This window comes from Cornus florida, unplaced genomic scaffold (assembly GCF_030987335.1).
Source record: "Cornus florida cultivar Cherokee Brave unplaced genomic scaffold, ASM3098733v1 CherokeeBrave_3.0.0_Hap2_Chr11, whole genome shotgun sequence".
Classification (NCBI taxonomy): Eukaryota; Viridiplantae; Streptophyta; class Magnoliopsida; order Cornales; family Cornaceae; genus Cornus; species Cornus florida.
Window position 1 is genome coordinate 115601689 of NW_026775581.1, and position 9657 is coordinate 115611345.

Consider the following 9657-nt stretch of genomic DNA (forward strand, 5'->3'; position numbering starts at 1 on the left):
TTAATTTATTATATTTACACAAATTAGTCCAACTAAATATGTCAGAAATAGTTTCCTTTAAATACTCCATATTGGTTTAAAAAGTTTTCCGACACTTTCTCACTAAAACATAAATATCTCCTAGTAGGATGGGAATCTGATAATGAAATTGGTACCATTGGAAAGAAGACGAAAAATCCTTGAATTTGAGCTCAAGAATGACCCAATTTCGATTTAAAATGACTAAGTTATGACCGTTTTAATTTCTAGTGTCGAATTAGGCCAACATAGTTTCACACGCGCGCCCACGTGCTTACTATGCACTTGCACGCGCTGGATTCAAGCCTCCTTGTGTGCTGGTATTGGCTAAGCTCTTTCAGTTACCGTGAGCTCACCACACTGAATCCATCACTTCCTTTATGCCGCATCCAATGGTCATAAATGAGTGCGCAAATGAACACGCTCACACTAGATTATTTTCTATTAACTATAATATATCTAAGGTCCAGATCAGCGAGTGCACCATCTTCTCATGGTCTGCAATACACCAAATAATCCCATAGTGACCAGACCACTTCTATGGTCCAGATACACATGCGCACCAAAGTTTTATGCGCCGCGATGCACCATATCAATTCACATAAGTTTAATTAATCTAATGGCACCGCGCCGCACTGGATCAATTCTTTATTGTGCCGCCGCTCCACATGCGCCAGTTACCTAGTATATATATATATAAAATTATTTTCCTAACAAATAATAGGAAAATAAATCCTAATAAATTCCTAAAAATATCAGAAAAAAAACCAGAAAATTACAGAACAATTCTAGAAAATAAAGAAACCATAATTAACTCTCTTGGGTCACAAATCCACCTATAGATTGATTTTAAAATATACATAACACCTATATATATCAATTAAAATCCAATAATCTAAAAATCAAATATAATAGTTTATACTTTTTAATTATTCCGATCTAACCATAATTTTTAAACAAATAAATTTAATTAAAGCCTTGATACTCAAGGTGAAATCCTTATGAGTTCTAAGAGGAAAGTTAGAGAAAACTCGCCTGAAGGTTTCGAAACGAAACCGACGCTTTAAGCTTTAATTATCTCTTCCAATTCCGACGTCCTCCTTTTCAGATCCGACCTCCTCCTTGTCAGCCCTTCTTCTTCCTCTCTCTCTGTCTGTTTTATTTTTCTAACGTGTAAAACCTTTAACCCTAAAGCCTTATGTGTATTTTTATACACCTTAAATTCCAAATCCTATTCCAACTAGTATTATGAATTAAAATAATAATCTTTAAATAATTTATATCTATAAACATATATATATATAAATATATATTCCTTCCATAATTAACTCATTAGTTAATTAAATCATATATACTTATAAATATCAATAAATATATATCTATATATATATCTTTCCATAACAATTATTAATGAATTATATTTATATATAATTATATATATATATAAATATAATTGATACAAAAGTGATCATTTAAATAATTAAATAACCACGGACCTTCATTAATTAACCCAATAAGGTTTCATACAAGCCCAAGACCACATCTTTTGGTCCAACTTTCCTTAAGCCCAATCCAATTAATTTAAATAAATAAGATAATTAAGTAAATACAGAAATTAAAATAACTAATTACATGAAGCACATAAACAAACAAGAATTTACAACTAAGTCATATAATACCAATAAAATCAACACACCAATAATTCAATCAATAATCAACCACACAAACAATCAATCATCATACATAATCACGAAATATAACTTAATTAAAATAAGATAATTAATTTAGCACTCAATAAAATAAAATAAATCATTGAAAAATAAAATAAAATAATTAATCCTAATTAATAAATCTTTTAAAATTATCGGGGTATTACATTCTTCCCCCCTAACAAACGGAATTCCGTCCTCGGAATTCACAAATCCATGATTATTGGATTTTAATTGATATATATAGGTGTTATGTATATTTTAAAATCAATCTATAGGTGGATTTGTGACCCAAGAGAGTTAATTATGGTTTCTTTATTTTCTAGAATTGTTCTGTAATTTTCTGGTTTTTTTTCTGATATTTTTAGGAATTTATTAGGATTTATTTTCCTATTATTTGTTAGGAAAATAATTATATATATATATATATATATATATATATATATATATATATATATACTAGGTAACTGGCGCATGTGGAGCGGCGGCACAATAAAGAATTGATCCAGTGCGGCGCGGTGCCATTAGATTAATTAAACTTATGTGAATTGATATGGTGCATCGCGGCGCATAAAACTTTGGTGCGCATGTGTATCTGGACCATAGAAGTGGTCTGGTCAACTATGGGATTATTTGGTGTATTGCAGACCATGAGAAGATGGTGCACTCGCTGATCTGGACCTTAGATCTATTATAGTTAATAGAAAATAATCTAGTGTGAGCGTGTTCATTTGCGCACTCATTTATGACCATTGGATGCGGCATAAAGGAAGTGATGGATTCAGTGTGGTGAGCTCACGGTAGCTGAAAGAGCTTAGCCAATACCAGCACACAAGGAGGCTTGAATCCAGCGCGTGCAAGTGCATAGTAAGCACGTGGGCGCGCGTGTGAAACTATGTTGGCCTAATTCGACACTAGAAATTAAAACGGTCATAACTTAGTCATTTTAAATCGAAATTGGGTCATTCTTGAGCTCAAATTCAAGGATTTTTCGTCTTCTTTCCAATGGTACCAATTTCATTATCAGATTCCCATCCTACTAGGAGATATTTATGTTTTAGTGAGAAAGTGTCGGAAAACTATTTAAACCAATATGGAGTATTTAAAGGAAACTATTTCTGACATATTTAGTTGGACTAATTTGTGTAAATATAATAAATTAATAATTTGTTATGGAAGGAAGTGTATATATATATATATATATATATATATATATATATATATATATGTATGTATGTATGTATATTGATTTTAAATAATCAAGGATTATTAAAGAAGGTGTTAAACACATATATACATTAAATAACATATGTGTAGGTATATATATATATAAATCATTTAAGATAATTAATATTATCATTCTTATTTGGCATATCTTAATAGGCTGGTTGTTAAATTAATGATATGCGTATAATATGCATGTGATGGATATGTATGATTTAGCGTATTGTTAATTTTAAAGTTAATTCATGGTTAAAGTGTGGGCATGGATGAATTGTCAAGTGATTAAATATATTACCTAAATATTTGTATGAATAGAATACATATATGGAAAGCATGGATGAATTGCTAATTAAATGTATGAATAAATATACCTGTGGAGGCATGGTTGAATTGCCAATGTATAAATATACATACACGGAGGCATGGTTGAATTGCCAATGTATAAATAAATATACTTATGGAGGCATGGTTGAATTGCCAATATATAAATAAAAATATTTACAATGGCATGGTTGATTTGCCAAAGCATAATTACGTTGTTATGTGTTAGATGATTAAAATATCATCTATGGTTGTTGTATGTATGGATTGGATTAGGGTTAGATATTCTTAAATGAGAATAGTTTAGTACTTACTGGTTAGTGTATTATTTTACATTAATAAAATAATATTGGGGAAGACGTGGATGATTTGTCAAAACTTGGATTTTGGATATGTGATTTAAACAATTAAAATCATTATCGGGTTGGGATTAAATAGAGTATTTCTTTTATTATAATTTGTTGTTTAAATGATTAAACAACTGACTAGGATGGGATTAAGGTCAAAGGAGTTTTTATAAAATGAAATGGTAGATTGGTCTAGGTATGAATATTATTTTAATAATTATTTAATAGGTATGGAAATTTAATAAACCTATTAATGGATGTGATTAGTATAGTATATATAATTATATATACACATGTATATCGTGCTTTATTAAAGTTAAAACTTTATTAGGTTTGGTTTTGATCAGAGATGATCTGCTTATTGGTTTTCAGAGGCCTGGTAGAGTGAACTTGCTCGTAGGGTTTAACCCACGATTTATTTTTCAGGTTATTAGAGGTTCCAGTCTCGAGGTTGAGGATCCGCAGCTGGGAGACTGTCATTCGTCTATTCATCTTGTGTACTTTTAAATAGTATTGGATTATTGGATAATGTTTCAAGGGGTCCTTGAGTTATGGGATTTCCGAATTGTAATTGTTGGAGAATCATTAAGTAATATTTATTTATTAGTTTTCTTCAGCGGTTTATTTATTCTTTATTATTCATCTTTGTATTCTGTGCTTGTTAAATACTTAAATTGTTTTGATATCCCTTGATTTTGTGCGCGGACTTGATCAATCCGTGTTCCAAAATTAGGGGGTATCACAGTTGGTATCAGAGCACTCCAGGTTCAAGTGTCCCTAGGGTGTCTTTCGTTGTGTGACTTCCGCGTCGTGTGCTCTTTTACTTAGAGCTTAAGTTTAGGATTCATTGTATTCTATAGTCGGTCCGTTAGTGTGTCCTAATGGTAAATCATTGAGTCTTATCAGGAAAATGGTAAGACACCGATTTAGAAGGTATTGGTAAATTGTTGAGTCTTCCCCTAATTTTGAAGTATGGGTTTTATGAATTTATGCACCAATAAAATAATATGGAGGTATTTTAGGGACGGATTAACGGAATAGTTAAGTCCTACCTATTTATTTATGAATTGTATGGTTTAATACACCGGTATGGGACGGTGGCATTTCAGGGACGAATTAACCAAAGAAGTTAAGTCCTACCTATATATTTATAAGAGAACGGATTAACCATAGCGTTAAGTCCTACTTATTCGTGTCAGGTCAACGGAATAGTTGGATGGTATGCCATTGAAATAATATGGTTGGATAGTTTACTTTTATGTGGATATAATGGATTATATATATATATATATATATATATATATATATATATATATATATATATATACATACACACACACATATATGGGCCATGATATAAGCTTGAGTCTCAGGATCAGTGGTTAGGATGGAGGCGTATATTGCCGATTGAGATGGGTAGCTGGGTTTAAGGATGTGTGGGCTCTGGTAGAAGGAGGACTCGTAACCACCTTTGTGTGCGTTTTACATGAGATACCCACTATCCGGTTGAAACTGCTTTAGTTCAGTGAGAGTCTCTAGTGTGTACTTATATTTATCAATTATATAAATATGGAATTAGCTAATTACGTGATGTGTCTGCTAATAATGAATATGTGTGGATGGGTTAATTTCCACACGGATAAAAGGAATAATGAAATTTGAAATTAAATAATCAAAGAATAGTTTATACTTTTTAATTATTCCGATCTAACCATAATTTTTAAACAAATAAATTTAATTAAAGCCTTGATACTCAAGGTGAAATCCTTATGAGTTCTAAGAGGAAAGTTAGAGAAAACTCGCCTGAAGGTTTCGAAACAAAACCGACGCTTTAAGCTTTAATTATCTCTTCCAATTCCGACGTCCTCCTTTTCAGATCCGACCTCCTCCTTGTCAGCCCTTCTTCTTCCTCTCTCTCTGTCTGTTTTATTTTTCTAACGTGTAAAACCTTTAACCCTAAAGCCTTATGTGTATTTTTATACACCTTAAATTCCAAATCCTATTCCAACTAGTATTATGAATTAAAATAATAATCTTTAAATAATTTATATCTATAAACATATATATATATAAATATATATTCCTTCCATAATTAACTCATTAGTTAATTAAATCATATATACTTATAAATATCAATAAATATATATCTATATATATATCTTTCCATAACAATTATTAATGAATTATATTTATATATAATTATATATATATATAAATATAATTGATACAAAAGTGATCATTTAAATAATTAAATAACCACGGACCTTCATTAATTAACCCAATAAGGTTTCATACAAGCCCAAGACCACATCTTTTGGTCCAACTTTCCTTAAGCCCAATCCAATTAATTTAAATAAATAAGATAATTAAGTAAATACAGAAATTAAAATAACTAATTACATGAAGCACATAAACAAACAAGAATTTACAACTAAGTCATATAATACCAATAAAATCAACACACCAATAATTCAATCAATAATCAACCACACAAACAATCAATCATCATACATAATCACGAAATATAACTTAATTAAAATAAGATAATTAATCTAGCACTCAATAAAATAAAATAAATCATTGAAAAATAAAATAAAATAATTAATCCTAATTAATAAATCTTTTAAAATTATCGGGGTATTACAGAATATCCAGTACTCAATTCAAATTCGATATCATAAACAAAATATGTAATATTGAAAAAAAAAAAAAAAAAAAAATGAAACCATAAAAAATTTGTCACAATTCGAGGCACTCAATTCCTTTGATACTGAGAAGTTATTTGAATTGAAATAAGGGTAAAAGGCAATAAACCCCCCTGAACTTTACTCTCTCTCCCAAAAAAACCTCCCAAACTTCTATTTTTACAATAAACCCCCTAATCTATTTCCTTTTCTACAAAAAAACACACCAGGTGACACTATTCCATCACCTATTCATCACCTGACCTAATATATAATTTCAAAACGACTGAGTTACCCTTATTACTATTAAGAAAATAAATAAATAAAAGGGTTAAAGCTGAAGGTGGAAAGGGTGGCTTCGGCTGGTCGGCGGGGAGATGGCAAGGATTGGCCGGTTGTGGAGTAGCGGCAGATGTGACGATGGAATGAGCTCTGGTGAGACAGACTTGGGACGATTTGCGGCGGCCCGCGGCACCGGCGGGGAATAGCTGGATGTTTCGGCAGTGGGCGGCGGTGAGACAGATTTGGCGACTATTGGAGAGTCGGTGAGACAAAGATGGCGACTGTTGGAGAGCCGGTGAGACAGACTTGGGACGATTCAGCAGTGGGTGGCGGCGAGCTTGATGACAGAGGAGAGCAGCAGTGTGATGATCGGTGGCAGGGATTGACGATGGCAGAGATGACAGCGGAGAATTGTGGTGGTTGACGATGGTTAAGAAGACAAGAAGACAGCTGTGATGTCCGGAGGCGGCGAGACTGAGTTTGGCCGTTGGACTTTCAGCGAGGTTGATGGGGCTCGCGGTCGGTCGGTGGTGCAGCAACGGTGAGCCCAAGGTTGAAGTTGAGTTCGGTGAACTCAGGTTCTGTTGTTGAATACGACTTCGATCTAAGATGGATGGAGGCGGCTATCTCGGCGGAGACTTGATTGGTAAGATCGGTGATGGTAGAAGTGGCAGGTGAGATTTCGATGGTGATGGCAGAGATCGGCTTTGGTGTCAAATGGGTGTGAACATGGGTATGGCAGAGGAGATAGCAGGGAACTTCGTCGATGCTGAGGAAGACGACGCTAACGCCGGCGAGCTTGAGCACGCACTTGACCGGTCATTGTTGACCGAAGATTCATACAACAACAATTGCTATGGTTGCTAGGAAAGGACACGCAGACGTTGATTTCGTGATTATTATGGTTTGATTTGCCAAGTCGAGTCTGAGACAAAATATCAGGAGTTGGCCGTGATTCTCGCTGGCGTTATGGGGGTGGAGATGGTGGTGGTTATGGTGATAGTTGGAATGATACCTCCGCATCTGTGTTGGTGGTGATGGTGGTGGTGCCCCCACGACTGGTTCAAAGGAAAGACGGTGGTTTGTAAAGAGAAGATTTGGGGATTGGGATTATGATATTACTTAAATGTCCCTATTATTAATGATGTGGCAGTACATGATGTGGATATTTTTGTCCAAAAATAATGGTGATAAAGTCTTTGTGCTGTCACAATTTCATTTGTTGTTACTAGAGGGCAATTTTGTAATTCAACATTTCCGGTTAGCTCAGGTGCCAGCAAATTTAGATTTTGTCCTGAAATTATACTTTTTAAATAGTTGAGGGGGCATTATTTAGTTTAGGGGGGGTTTTGTGCTTCTGTTTGAAAGTTCAGGGGGGTTTATTGCCCTTTACCCTTGAAATAAGGTGTGTATTTAAAAATACAAATTGATCTTTATAAATTATTAAACTGAAATTTTATAATATTTAATATAAGGAATTAATATATGTTTAGTATAAGGGTAATATAATAAATTAGTAATAAAAATATTTTTAATAACTTTATTACGAACAAATTTAAAAATGCTACAAGTATAAAAATATATTTTATAGAATATGTCACCAAATACTTTAACTCTGTTTTACTGCAAACACTTTCATAACCCCTCTATTATTTAAAAAGTCTTTTAACATTATAAGAGCATCCCAAATGTGCTTTTAACATTATAAGAACATCCCAAATGTGCTTCAACTCGTTAACAATAAATGTATCTTCCTTCACTGGGGTTCCATAAAATTACAATTTAAAAGGTTTCCAAAGTCTCGAATTAACAAATTACTGCAGAATGGCGGGTAGAAGCAAAGTTGGTGTACTTGTCTTTCAGGAATTGGTTTCAATCACGAGGTTCCGTTCCGTTGGAATCTTATAGCACAGGTTTTGATGGTTAGTGTAAGAGATCCACTGACAGATGTGTATTGAGCTAAGATATGATTTAGAAATACGTTTGCTTGATTTGTCTGACAACATTATCTGTTTGGGTTTGAAAAAGAGGTTCTTTGGATGACACATGAAGTGTTTGATGATATGACTAAATGAGATGCACAATAAAGCACTTGATTTACTTGAAAGCTTTTGGTATTGGAGAGTGAGTTTGGAGGTGGTATGGTCATATAAAATGGAGACCAATTTGGAATGACTCTGTTAAATGCCCCCAATATGATAGGTATTTGATTTAAAACCCTACAATGTATGGGAAGATCGATGAAATCCATGATTCTGGTGGCGATTGGCAATCAGAAGCTTCTAATGGACATTTAGTCCAACCATCTAGTACATGATAGTCCACCTAAAAGGATCCAGGTTGAAGAAGCAATGGTAATGCTGTGGAGGTAAGTAAAACCTTTGGCTTTACTTTTTAATATATCATTGCAACCAATTATTAGAGCACAACATGCATCATCTCCTATACTATTTCCAACGCAATTATTTGTTCCAGTCCTCATTATCATTCAATGTAGCAATTTGGACACCTAAATGTCACATCTTTGTGCCGTAATATAGGAAAATATAGGCCTCATGGGTCCGTCCTTTTTTTTTTTTTTTTCTCTCCATTTGAGCTGTCCATCTCACAGACAGCTTTGAAAATTATGCTTCCATCTAGCTTCCGCTGCCCCAACAAGATAGAATGCTTGTCTGGTTCACATCCCATTGTTTGAAAAACTAAAAGGAAACGGAGGCCATGACCAACGAAAAAGAGAGATGACCAAGAAAATGAGGGATTAAGGGAAAGAAGACAAAAACCCAAAGCCTAGATCCTTCATGGTAACCAAGACAAAGAAACCTGAGGCCTATTGCAGCTTCTAGGAAGCCCTCTAGTATCAAAATAAAGGCACTATCAAATAGTACAAATCAATGGAAACACAATATTTCTCCAAACCATGGTAGCCATTCATCTGTTGAAATGTAAAAGATTCCTAATCATCTAAAGAAAAAGGCAAAATCGACAAAAACATTAGCTATGAGACTCAGCTCCTTCCAAGAAGCCCTACAATCAAAATAAGGACACGAGTCAGAGTCACCTGACAGTGGACTA